At 41.3% G+C, this 9,228-nt stretch overlaps 1 long non-coding RNA gene across 1 annotated transcript; it reads left to right on the top strand.

Moving 5' to 3' along the window:
* The first annotated feature begins 70 nt into the window (after positions 1-70).
* Positions 71-3,772, top strand: LOC105419258 (uncharacterized). The gene is made up of 4 exons (XR_003887461.1): positions 71-216; positions 2,250-2,315; positions 3,421-3,458; positions 3,564-3,772. It is a non-coding gene; the product is annotated as an uncharacterized lncRNA (long non-coding RNA).
* Positions 3,773-9,228: the final 5,456 nt, after the last annotated feature.

The following is a 9,228-nucleotide window of genomic DNA, read 5'->3' as shown; positions in this document are numbered from 1 at the left end:
TTCTTTCAAAAATAAAAACCTTTATGAGTTTGTCAATACTTGTAGTTTTCTTACAGAAAACTCCCGCTATTTTCAGGAAGTGACGTAGGAGAATATTAGGAACTGTCAGTGGATAAAGAAAGTACATATAATTCCTACTAGAGCAGACATATCATAAATTACATTTTGCTTCGACCGATTCAGGGGTGTTAATCGCGGGCAAATAACCAATTTAAGGTAAACAGTTAATATTTTTGTATTAGTGCATGCTTGGAATTTGACTTCGCACTTGCTAGCAGCTAGTCAAACAGTTTATTCTATCGTTGATTGTAAAAGAAATATACATACATGGTAATTATATTCTATAGTTGTGTTTGTGACGGTGAGGCCATGCTAGTGCTAATAATCGGCGGAGTCCTGTATTTTTTTTTAATATGGATTATTTCTTCTTGTTGTTATCGAGTGATTAGAATTTCCCGAGTATTCAAAAGAAGTTTAAATAAAAGTGAAACCAACACACACGGCGCACCCACGAACATCGAGAAGACAGGAAGTGACGCAATACGTTACCCAACGGAAGCAGGCCCGACCCTGCTTAGCTTCCCACTAAAGTCACTAAAGTTGTACATATAAAATAATCCCCATCTGAGTTTAATCGGTGCTGAAGGCACACAATAGAGAAGGGGGGTACTGTCATTCAACAGACTAACTTCATGTTATCTTAAAGTCTTTTTGGGTGGATGAAAAAGTGTTAAGGTTTCGGTTTTTACAGGACCCGAAAGCAGGCAAAACGCAGTGATAAAAAGTCCAAAAACTAGTCTTTATTTAACAAAATCAAACTGGCAATCCTCCTGGACCGCAGGGAAGCACTCGTCCAGTCTTCCGGGGCGCACAAAGAGCTCCAGAGCGGACCCAACACAGGAGTCAAGTCCTGCGCGTTCTCTAGTCCAGCAGGGCGGCGTGGAGACCTCAAACGAGCTGGGCTGGGGTGGGCTGGGGGAAACACCAAAACTCTCCGACGGTAGGGCAGGCGCCCTCCCAGGCTTATCCGGGTGGGCGCAGTAGACGTCTCGGTTGTTGTCCAGTATGAAACGGCGGGGGACCCACGATCGCGTACCCCTCCCAGTCGACCAGGAACTGGAACTCTCGTCCTCGGCGACGGACGTCCAGGATGCTCCGGACTGTGTCGGCAGGCCCCCCATCCACAACACGGGGGCGGGGACCAGATCCGACTCAGCGACCGGCTTCACCTTGGAGACGTGGAAACTTTTATGTGACAACATGGGCTTTCTGCTTATCCGACTATCTTAACTAGGTTAACTAGTCTTGGATGATCAGAATTTGTTTGAAATCCTAAAGAGCAAGAATGGCATAAATTGGAAAAGATGAAAAGAGATTGATTGTAGAGATTTACTGTTTTCTATATAATATGTGTGGTCAAAGGCAGGTGAGGAAGATATAAAAAACATAGTTTATCAGCCTACATAAAAAAGACCTTGTGAAGCCTCCAAAACCCCTAATTTTACTTATTCTTAGGAGAAATCCAATGCTGTTGAGTTCACCAAGGGGAAGTATAGAATTACTCTGAAAGACAGAGACCCCATGATTCCTTTCAGCTTGAGTCCAGGGGTGAGGTCTCTGGAATCAGGTCGGATGAAGTCTGCAAAAAGGGAAAAGCTTCTGCAAAGGTGATGGATTTAATCAAGGAACATGATGTTTCTGAGATTAAAGACAAATTCCTTCTTTGTCAAGGTGATCTGTGGCAGACTGAAAAATTAGTGACAGTGACCCTGCAACAATAAAAAAAATTAACAGTTTTCATTTACAAAAGTAAAGCTAACAATATAATGAAGTTATTTTTTAATAAAATGTGTGTCCCAGAGGCAGAATTTGAATGTGCAAATAATGCCGTTAAGTGCTGCTGATCAAATGCTGAATAATCTACTCTGTTCCGTTTATTTATTTATTAGTCTGATGTGTTATTAACTTTGAAAAATAGTTCTTGAACTATCTCTCATGAGACTGAATTGACTGTCATGATCTGCCTATAAATGACATCCTGAACCACAGCCAACTGGGAAACGGTTGAACCGAGCTTTACGTGGATCCACTTCCCATCTTTTTCCGAACCTTTTATTGTGTATTTAGGCTCTCCCTCCCCAAATTCCAGTGTTTCCTCTCACCTGTTTTGAACCATTTCTCTCCACATTCTGGTCTTTACCAGAGCGTTACAAGTCAATTTTGTTTAAAGGTTAACTTGTATTTTACAGGAGGTGACCCACTGGTGCTCCAGGACTTATGGGATTCTAAAATCAAGATGTCTTCAAGTGACGAAGGTAATTTTTGAAGTTTTAAAAACTATTGTACACCCCAGTTACATCAGTGTAGTAATGAAATAGTAAAAGTATTGAAGTCAATATATAAAATTGAGATTTATTAGGTTTATTTTATTTTTCTTCTGTATATTAAGATCAAAGTTCTCTGTGTATTTTGTTTCATTGGCAGCTGAACTCACACTTGTGTTAGTTGGTGACACCAATTCCATGAAGACAGGATCACAAAACATCTTATTTGACCATGACAAGCAAGCAAATGTGGAGCAGATTTCAGAGGGACTGTACGACTTATGTGGTCGTCACATCTCAGTCATTAATCTGCTCGGTCACCAAAAGAGTGAAACGTGTCAGTTGAATAAAGGCGTTCATGCCTTTATTTTACTGGTGTCCAACAGTCATCATGAAAGCTCTTATAGAGCAGGACGTCAGTGGTTAGAGAAAGCTTTTGGAGAGGAATCGTTGCCATATTTGCTGACAGTTGTGACTCACGAGTCTGATGAACAATGTAAAAGTGCGTTGACAAACCTGAAAAGAGACGATAGTTTTAATGACAAAAGATACCACACATGCAAAAAAGGTATGACAGACCAAAGAGAAATGTTGGCACTGTTGGAAAAGGTAGACGTCATGGTCCAAGAAAATAATCCCAGCTGTTACACCCGACCCAAGTGTGAGGGAGCCCATGAAGAAGACAAGATCAAGTCCTCAGAGTTCCAGGGAAATCAACAAGGTAAGTTTGACAGAGAGAGAGAGATGAAATAAGTGTAAATTACTCAGTTACATTGAGCAGCAAAAACAATCCCTCCAGCAATGTAATTAAAACTAATCTGAAAACAATCTCAAATTTCACTGAAACATTTTAAGAGAGGTGCCAGAAAATCCAACATTTTGGACAGCAACAATCAGGTTGGACTGTTAATATTGTGACATTTTCCCATTAAGGTAAATCAAACGTTCGTTGAGTCTTGAAAATAAGCTGTGGCTTGAATCTCCTGCAAAGGTCACTGTTACACATGTATTACATGGTAATAAAGTCAGTATCAACAATGGTTCAGACTTCAGATGGTTCTGGCTTTGTAATAATCACATTTTAAATATGTTTCAGATTCTTTACATCCAGCTATGGATGAAACCAGGAGAAAGGTAAAAAAAACCTCTAGATTCAGACACAGGAACAGTTCATTCACATTCTGCAGTATTGTGCTACCTCGGGCTTCACAACATGCACAATTCTCTGCTTATTTGTAGCAGCTGCCCAAGTCGTCTGATGAGTCTACTATGAAGAGACGAGAAGCTGAATTGTCCAGTCTCCTGGGAAGACTTTGCCTTCAAGAGAAGTACAGACAGAAGCTGACTCCTGCTGACTTCCTTAAAATACGTCCACCTCTGGAACAGGAGCCTGGCACATGTGAGAAGGATGTTGTTCTTATGTTTTCACAGAAGTTGATGTTGTTAGACTACACAGCCAGATATATTCCTATCACACAAGATGATCCAGATCCAGGACAGTCAGATCTTGTTCCACAGTCCAGCACTGTTGAGGCAGAAAAAGATGTTTTTGCTGCATTTCTTTATATGCCAGACAGTAGTGAATCAAAACAGCAAAGTGTGCATCCCATGGACATACAAATGGCACTTTTTCACTGCTCAGACAGCTTTTTAAAGCAGAATCTAATAACTAAATTATCCCAGTGTCAGTACGCCCTACCTTTGCTTGTTCCTGACCCAGTCACGATGGATATCCAATGTCCATTGTGGACTTTCAGACAAATAAAGAAAACATGGAAAACAACAGGAAACCAAGATAATTCAAACACTGTCACATTGAAGACTGTGCCAATCTGCAACGCCAAGACACCCATGGTGTCATTTTTCCGCCTGGGTTCACTGTCGCTCTCCAAGTCTCAGCTGATAAACAATTTGATCAGCAGCCGTCATAACACCTTCTACCACAGAGACTGCCAGGGAAGCACCAAAACTCGCCATTTGATGGAAGGAGTAGCAGAGATTGCCTGGTACTGCCCTGCTGGTAAATCCAACGATGCGTTCACTGACTGCACTGCTTTCTGTAACCTTCACGGTGATGCTCGGCTTCTGGAAAAGCAGCGCAGCATACTGAGTGAAAAATCCTCAGTCACTGTTGTTCTCATCTCTGCTCGGAGTGAAAGTGACAGAAACTTTATTGAAGACCTCATGAAGTCTACAAAGCCTCTAATTTTACTTATTGTTGAAGAGAAATCCAATACTGTTCAGTTCACCAAGGGGAAGTATAGAATTGGTCTGAAAGACAGAGGCCAGTCAAATGTTTCTGAAGAGTTGAAAAGAATCATTCAAAATATTCTAGCTGGACCCCATGATTCCTTTCAGCTTGAGTCCATGGCTACGGTCTCTGGAATCAGGCTGGATGAAGAAGACGAAGCCTGCCAAAAGGGAAAAGCTGCTACAGAGAAGGTGATGGATTTAATCAAGGGACATGAAGTTTCTGCGATTAAAGAGAAATTCCTCACTTGTCAAGGTGAAATGTGGCAGAAGTGGTGTGACACAAACAAGAAACGGTATCGCCTCAAAGACCAAGCTGAGATGGATAAAAGCCAAAAGCAGCAGAAACTGAAAGAAATTAGAAAAAAACAATGTACGAATTTTTGTGGTGAACTTGTAACTGTATTTGTTGAAGGCATCTCATCTCTGACGCCCAGTGAGAAAGAGTATTTCCTGAAATGGACCCAGCTCTTCATAGACGACCTCACCACAGAGAATGTCTCTTCAATTCTCCAAAACTATGATGGCACATGGTCAGAGGTGTTGATGTTGAAAGAGAAAACTGAGCAGTCCGATCAGCTCAGAGCAAAGCAACAGGAGCTTGAACAAATATCAGAGAAACTACATAAAGCAACGTTCGGCTTGGAGCACATCTATAGAGAAATGGGTCAGATCTATGAAGCCCATGCATCTCTGCAGAAACAACCACCGACAGGACAAACAGACTGGTCCCAGTACCCTGAACTGGCTGCAGAGCTGATGATATCAGGGCACCCAATCGAGCTGATGGATGGTGATGCAGGTCATGTGCCTATAACATGGATCCCAAGACTTTTAGAAGAAGTCATCCAAAAACTGGGTGACAAGAGAGTTTTTGTTTTGTCCGTTTTAGGCATCCAGAGCAGTGGAAAATCAACAATGCTGAATGCCATGTTTGGATTACAGTTTGCAGTGAGTGCTGGCAGATGCACAAAAGGTGCATTTATGCAGCTGCTCAAAGTGTCAGACGAGATGAGGGACCTCCTGAAGTTTGATTATGTTCTGGTGGTGGACACTGAAGGACTTCGTGCTCTTGAGCTAGCAGGTGATAGTACTCTTCATCGTGACAATGAACTGGCCACATTTGTCGTAGGTCTGGGAAACATGACACTGATCAACGTCTTTGGAGAGAACCCCTCTGAGATGCAAGATGTTTTGGAAATTGTCGTCCAGGCTTTCATGAGGATGAAGGTCGTTAAACTTTCTCCCAGCTGTGTGTTTGTTCACCAGAATGTTGCAGATGTAGCAGCTGCAGAAAAGAACATGGAGGGAAGGCGACGTCTGCAAGAAAAACTGGACAAGATGGTTCAACTAGCTGCAGAAGAGGAGGTTTATGACGCTCAAAGCTTCAGTAGAGTCATTTCATTTAATGTGCATGAAGATGTCAAATACTTTGCCCAGTTGTGGGAGGGAAGCCCACCCATGGCTCCTCCCAATCCAGGTTACAGTGAAAGCATCAAAGATCTGAAGAACTTTATCATCTCTAGAGCTTCACAGTCCACTGGGATTACTTTATCACAGTTCAAAAGCAAAGTTCAGGACCTGTGGAATGCTCTGTTGAATGAAAACTTTGTTTTCAGCTTCAAGAACACTTATGAAATATCAGTGTACAGAAGACTTGAGGTAGCGTATGGGAACTGGACCTGGACCCTGAGAAACACGATGTTGGCTGTTGAAAACCAGCATTACGTCAAAATTGAAAACGGTACAGTTGACAAAATCAGTCACCATGATCTTCATAACCAACTCAACGAAGCATGTGAAAAACTAACAAAAAGTCTGACAGATTATTTTGACAAGGATGGAGACAGTGAAGTACTGGCTCAGTGGCGAAGCCGGTTTGAGACCAAAATCAAAGAGTTTCTTGATGGAATGGTGGAGCAAGTTGCAAAAAAATTAAATGCTGTTATCCAACAGAAAGAAGCTTGTAAAAAACTGGATGAAAGGAAGACAGAGCTTGAGAAAAACCTGCTACAGAAGAGCAAAGAGCTCGCTCTGACGTTAAAGGACAAAGATAAAAAGGAACTTCAGAAACACTTTAACTCTCTTTGGGCTGAATGGTTTTCAGAACTAACAGCACACACAAAACCGATTGCCAATATCAACATAGCAGACGATGTCACAGTCGTTCTGACGGAGCTCGGTTTTGAATGGAAAATGATTAATCAAACAAAGACCAGCGGCAGTTACAAAAAAATCCCAGAGGCTGGAAATTACAGCTGTTATGTGACTAGAAAGCACAATAATCAATACGAAGGCCAATTAAATGAATTTGTACAGCAAGGTTATAAACGGGCTAAACAATTTTTCATGAGAGGACGTCTTTCTAATGAGGAACAGAAACTGATCAGAGACTTGATCAGTGCCGTTGAAGAAAAGGCTCTCACAACAATAAAAGCCAAACCAGTGGCAATAACAGGCTATAATATTACATACTTGCAAGAAGTAGGCAAAAATGTAATAAAAGCAGTGGAAGCCTTTGACTCTGGGAAGAAATTCACTCTGAACAAAGAGTTTAGTATTAAGCTGGTTTTGTATGTATGTGACAGATTAAAGAGCTGGCTCGAAGACTCCCACAAAAAATTCAAACACAACAACGATGTATACATTTATGCTAAAAGCAAGAAACCACAATTCTCTAAAGCTTTCAAAGCCTTCTGCAAAGACAGCTCATCATCTGTGGTCTTTGGAGGATTGATCTGTGACCAACTGAAGGGTTCCACCATTGAGGCCTCCTGTATCGACTCAGCCACAAATCTAGCTGATGAGATGAGATGTAACCATCCAGTGTTCAATGGGAACAGGACGAACCCGGAGAAGCACATGATGAAAATGTTGGCTGAGAATGAAGACTTTGATGGTTTCATGACCTACATCCGTACACCGAAGAAATATATGGAGACATTCATTGGAAAAGAAGTAGAGAAATACATCAAAGACAATAGAGATAAGGTACAAAATATTCTCAGGAGGAAAGTTGAAAACATCACAAAGCTTCTGATAAAAGCTTTGCACGATGCAACAAAAGCAGTAAAAACACAGAGAGGAAACATTGAGATGTGGGTGAAAGAATTTTCCAGGCTGACTGAGCATAAGGTTAAATTGAGTATTAGTTGTGAAGGTTTCAGTGACATAGACAATTTTGACTTTCTTGAAGAGCAGATAGAAACAGGTCTCACATCCAACAAGGAGATGATGGGAGATCTCTCACCTGATGAGATCAAGAAATACAGGCTGCAGCCTGATCAGATCCTGATTGACCAGCTGTGTAACTGCTGCTGGGTCACTTGTCCATTCTGTTCAGCTGTTTGCACCAACACGGTAAAGGACCACAGTCCTGACAAACACAGCGCCCCTTTTCACAGACCCATTGGGGTCAACGGTTTCCGTTTTTATGGCACAAAAATGTTTGTCGTTGAGTCCTGCACAACTTTGGTTGTGAGTGACGATGCCTTCTGCCCTCATCATGATTCAGATGTGACCATACCTTACAAACAATATAAAAAAGCTGGAGAGAGATATGCCTCATGGGAGATTACTTCTGATGGATCATTGCTGCCTTTTTGGAAATGGTTCACCTATCGATTTCAAAAGGAGCTTGAGCAGCACTACGACTTACGTTTTACTGGGAAAGAAGAAATCCCCAATAACTGGGGAGAAATTAAGAAAGAAGATGCCATCAAAAGTCTGGATGAACTGTAGCCTCAAACACAAGCCTATGGTTGAGAACTGGAGGGTTGGTTGAAATCTTGGAGCAACAGCAACACTGAGCATGAAGCTATTCTCCAGTCTTTTGATGCAGAGTGGAAGGGAAGAGAAAACTGACAAAATACTTTTGTTTCCCTTTACAGCAGTATACATTCTTCATATAAAGCCTGCTTTAGAAGTGTTGCTATGACAATGTCTTGAAAAAATTCTATGTAAATTCTATAAAAATTGGATGTAAATTTAGTGACAGGATGTGACAAAATGATTTGAAAATGTTGAGTTTCAAAATTCATGTATGATGTTTTGCTTTGAATGAAAAGGCAAAATGTTTTGGCTTCATTAAAGAAAGATAAGAGATTCCTCTCTTTTGATTTGCTGGACTTTAAATCTAGTTTGCAATTGCGCTTAAATTAAATCATCACCTTTGTGTTAGTTTATGTTCTCATCTTTCATCAAATTGGGAAGGATCTTAGAAATCTGTTTTTTCTAGTTTTACACTTGTTTTTGTGTTCAGTTGTATTCAGAACTATAAAGTCACTTGCTGTCATCAGTAAATGTTAATCATCATGTTAATAATTCCAACATGTTGGCTTCACCTGCAGGTGAGGATCAAAGTGGGCAGGATCAATCAATCAATCAATCTTTATTTATATAGCTGTCTTATACAATCAAAATTGTTCAAGGGCGCTTTCCAGAATCCCAGGGCCTGACCCAGACAAGCAACAGTGGCAAGGAAAAACTCCCCTTTAACAGGAAGAAACCTTGAGCAGGACCAGGCTCATGTAGGGGGACCCTCCTGCTGATGGCCCGGCTGGGTAAAGAGAGAGGAGAAGAGGGAGGACAGGTAGAGGATAGGATAGGTAGGAGAGGTGAGGGGTAGAGGAGAGGAGAAGTAGAGTGAAGGGGA

Source organism: Takifugu rubripes, unplaced genomic scaffold (assembly GCF_901000725.2).
Source record: "Takifugu rubripes unplaced genomic scaffold, fTakRub1.2, whole genome shotgun sequence".
Classification (NCBI taxonomy): Eukaryota; Metazoa; Chordata; class Actinopteri; order Tetraodontiformes; family Tetraodontidae; genus Takifugu; species Takifugu rubripes.
This window is presented reverse-complemented; position numbering and strand designations above follow the sequence as displayed.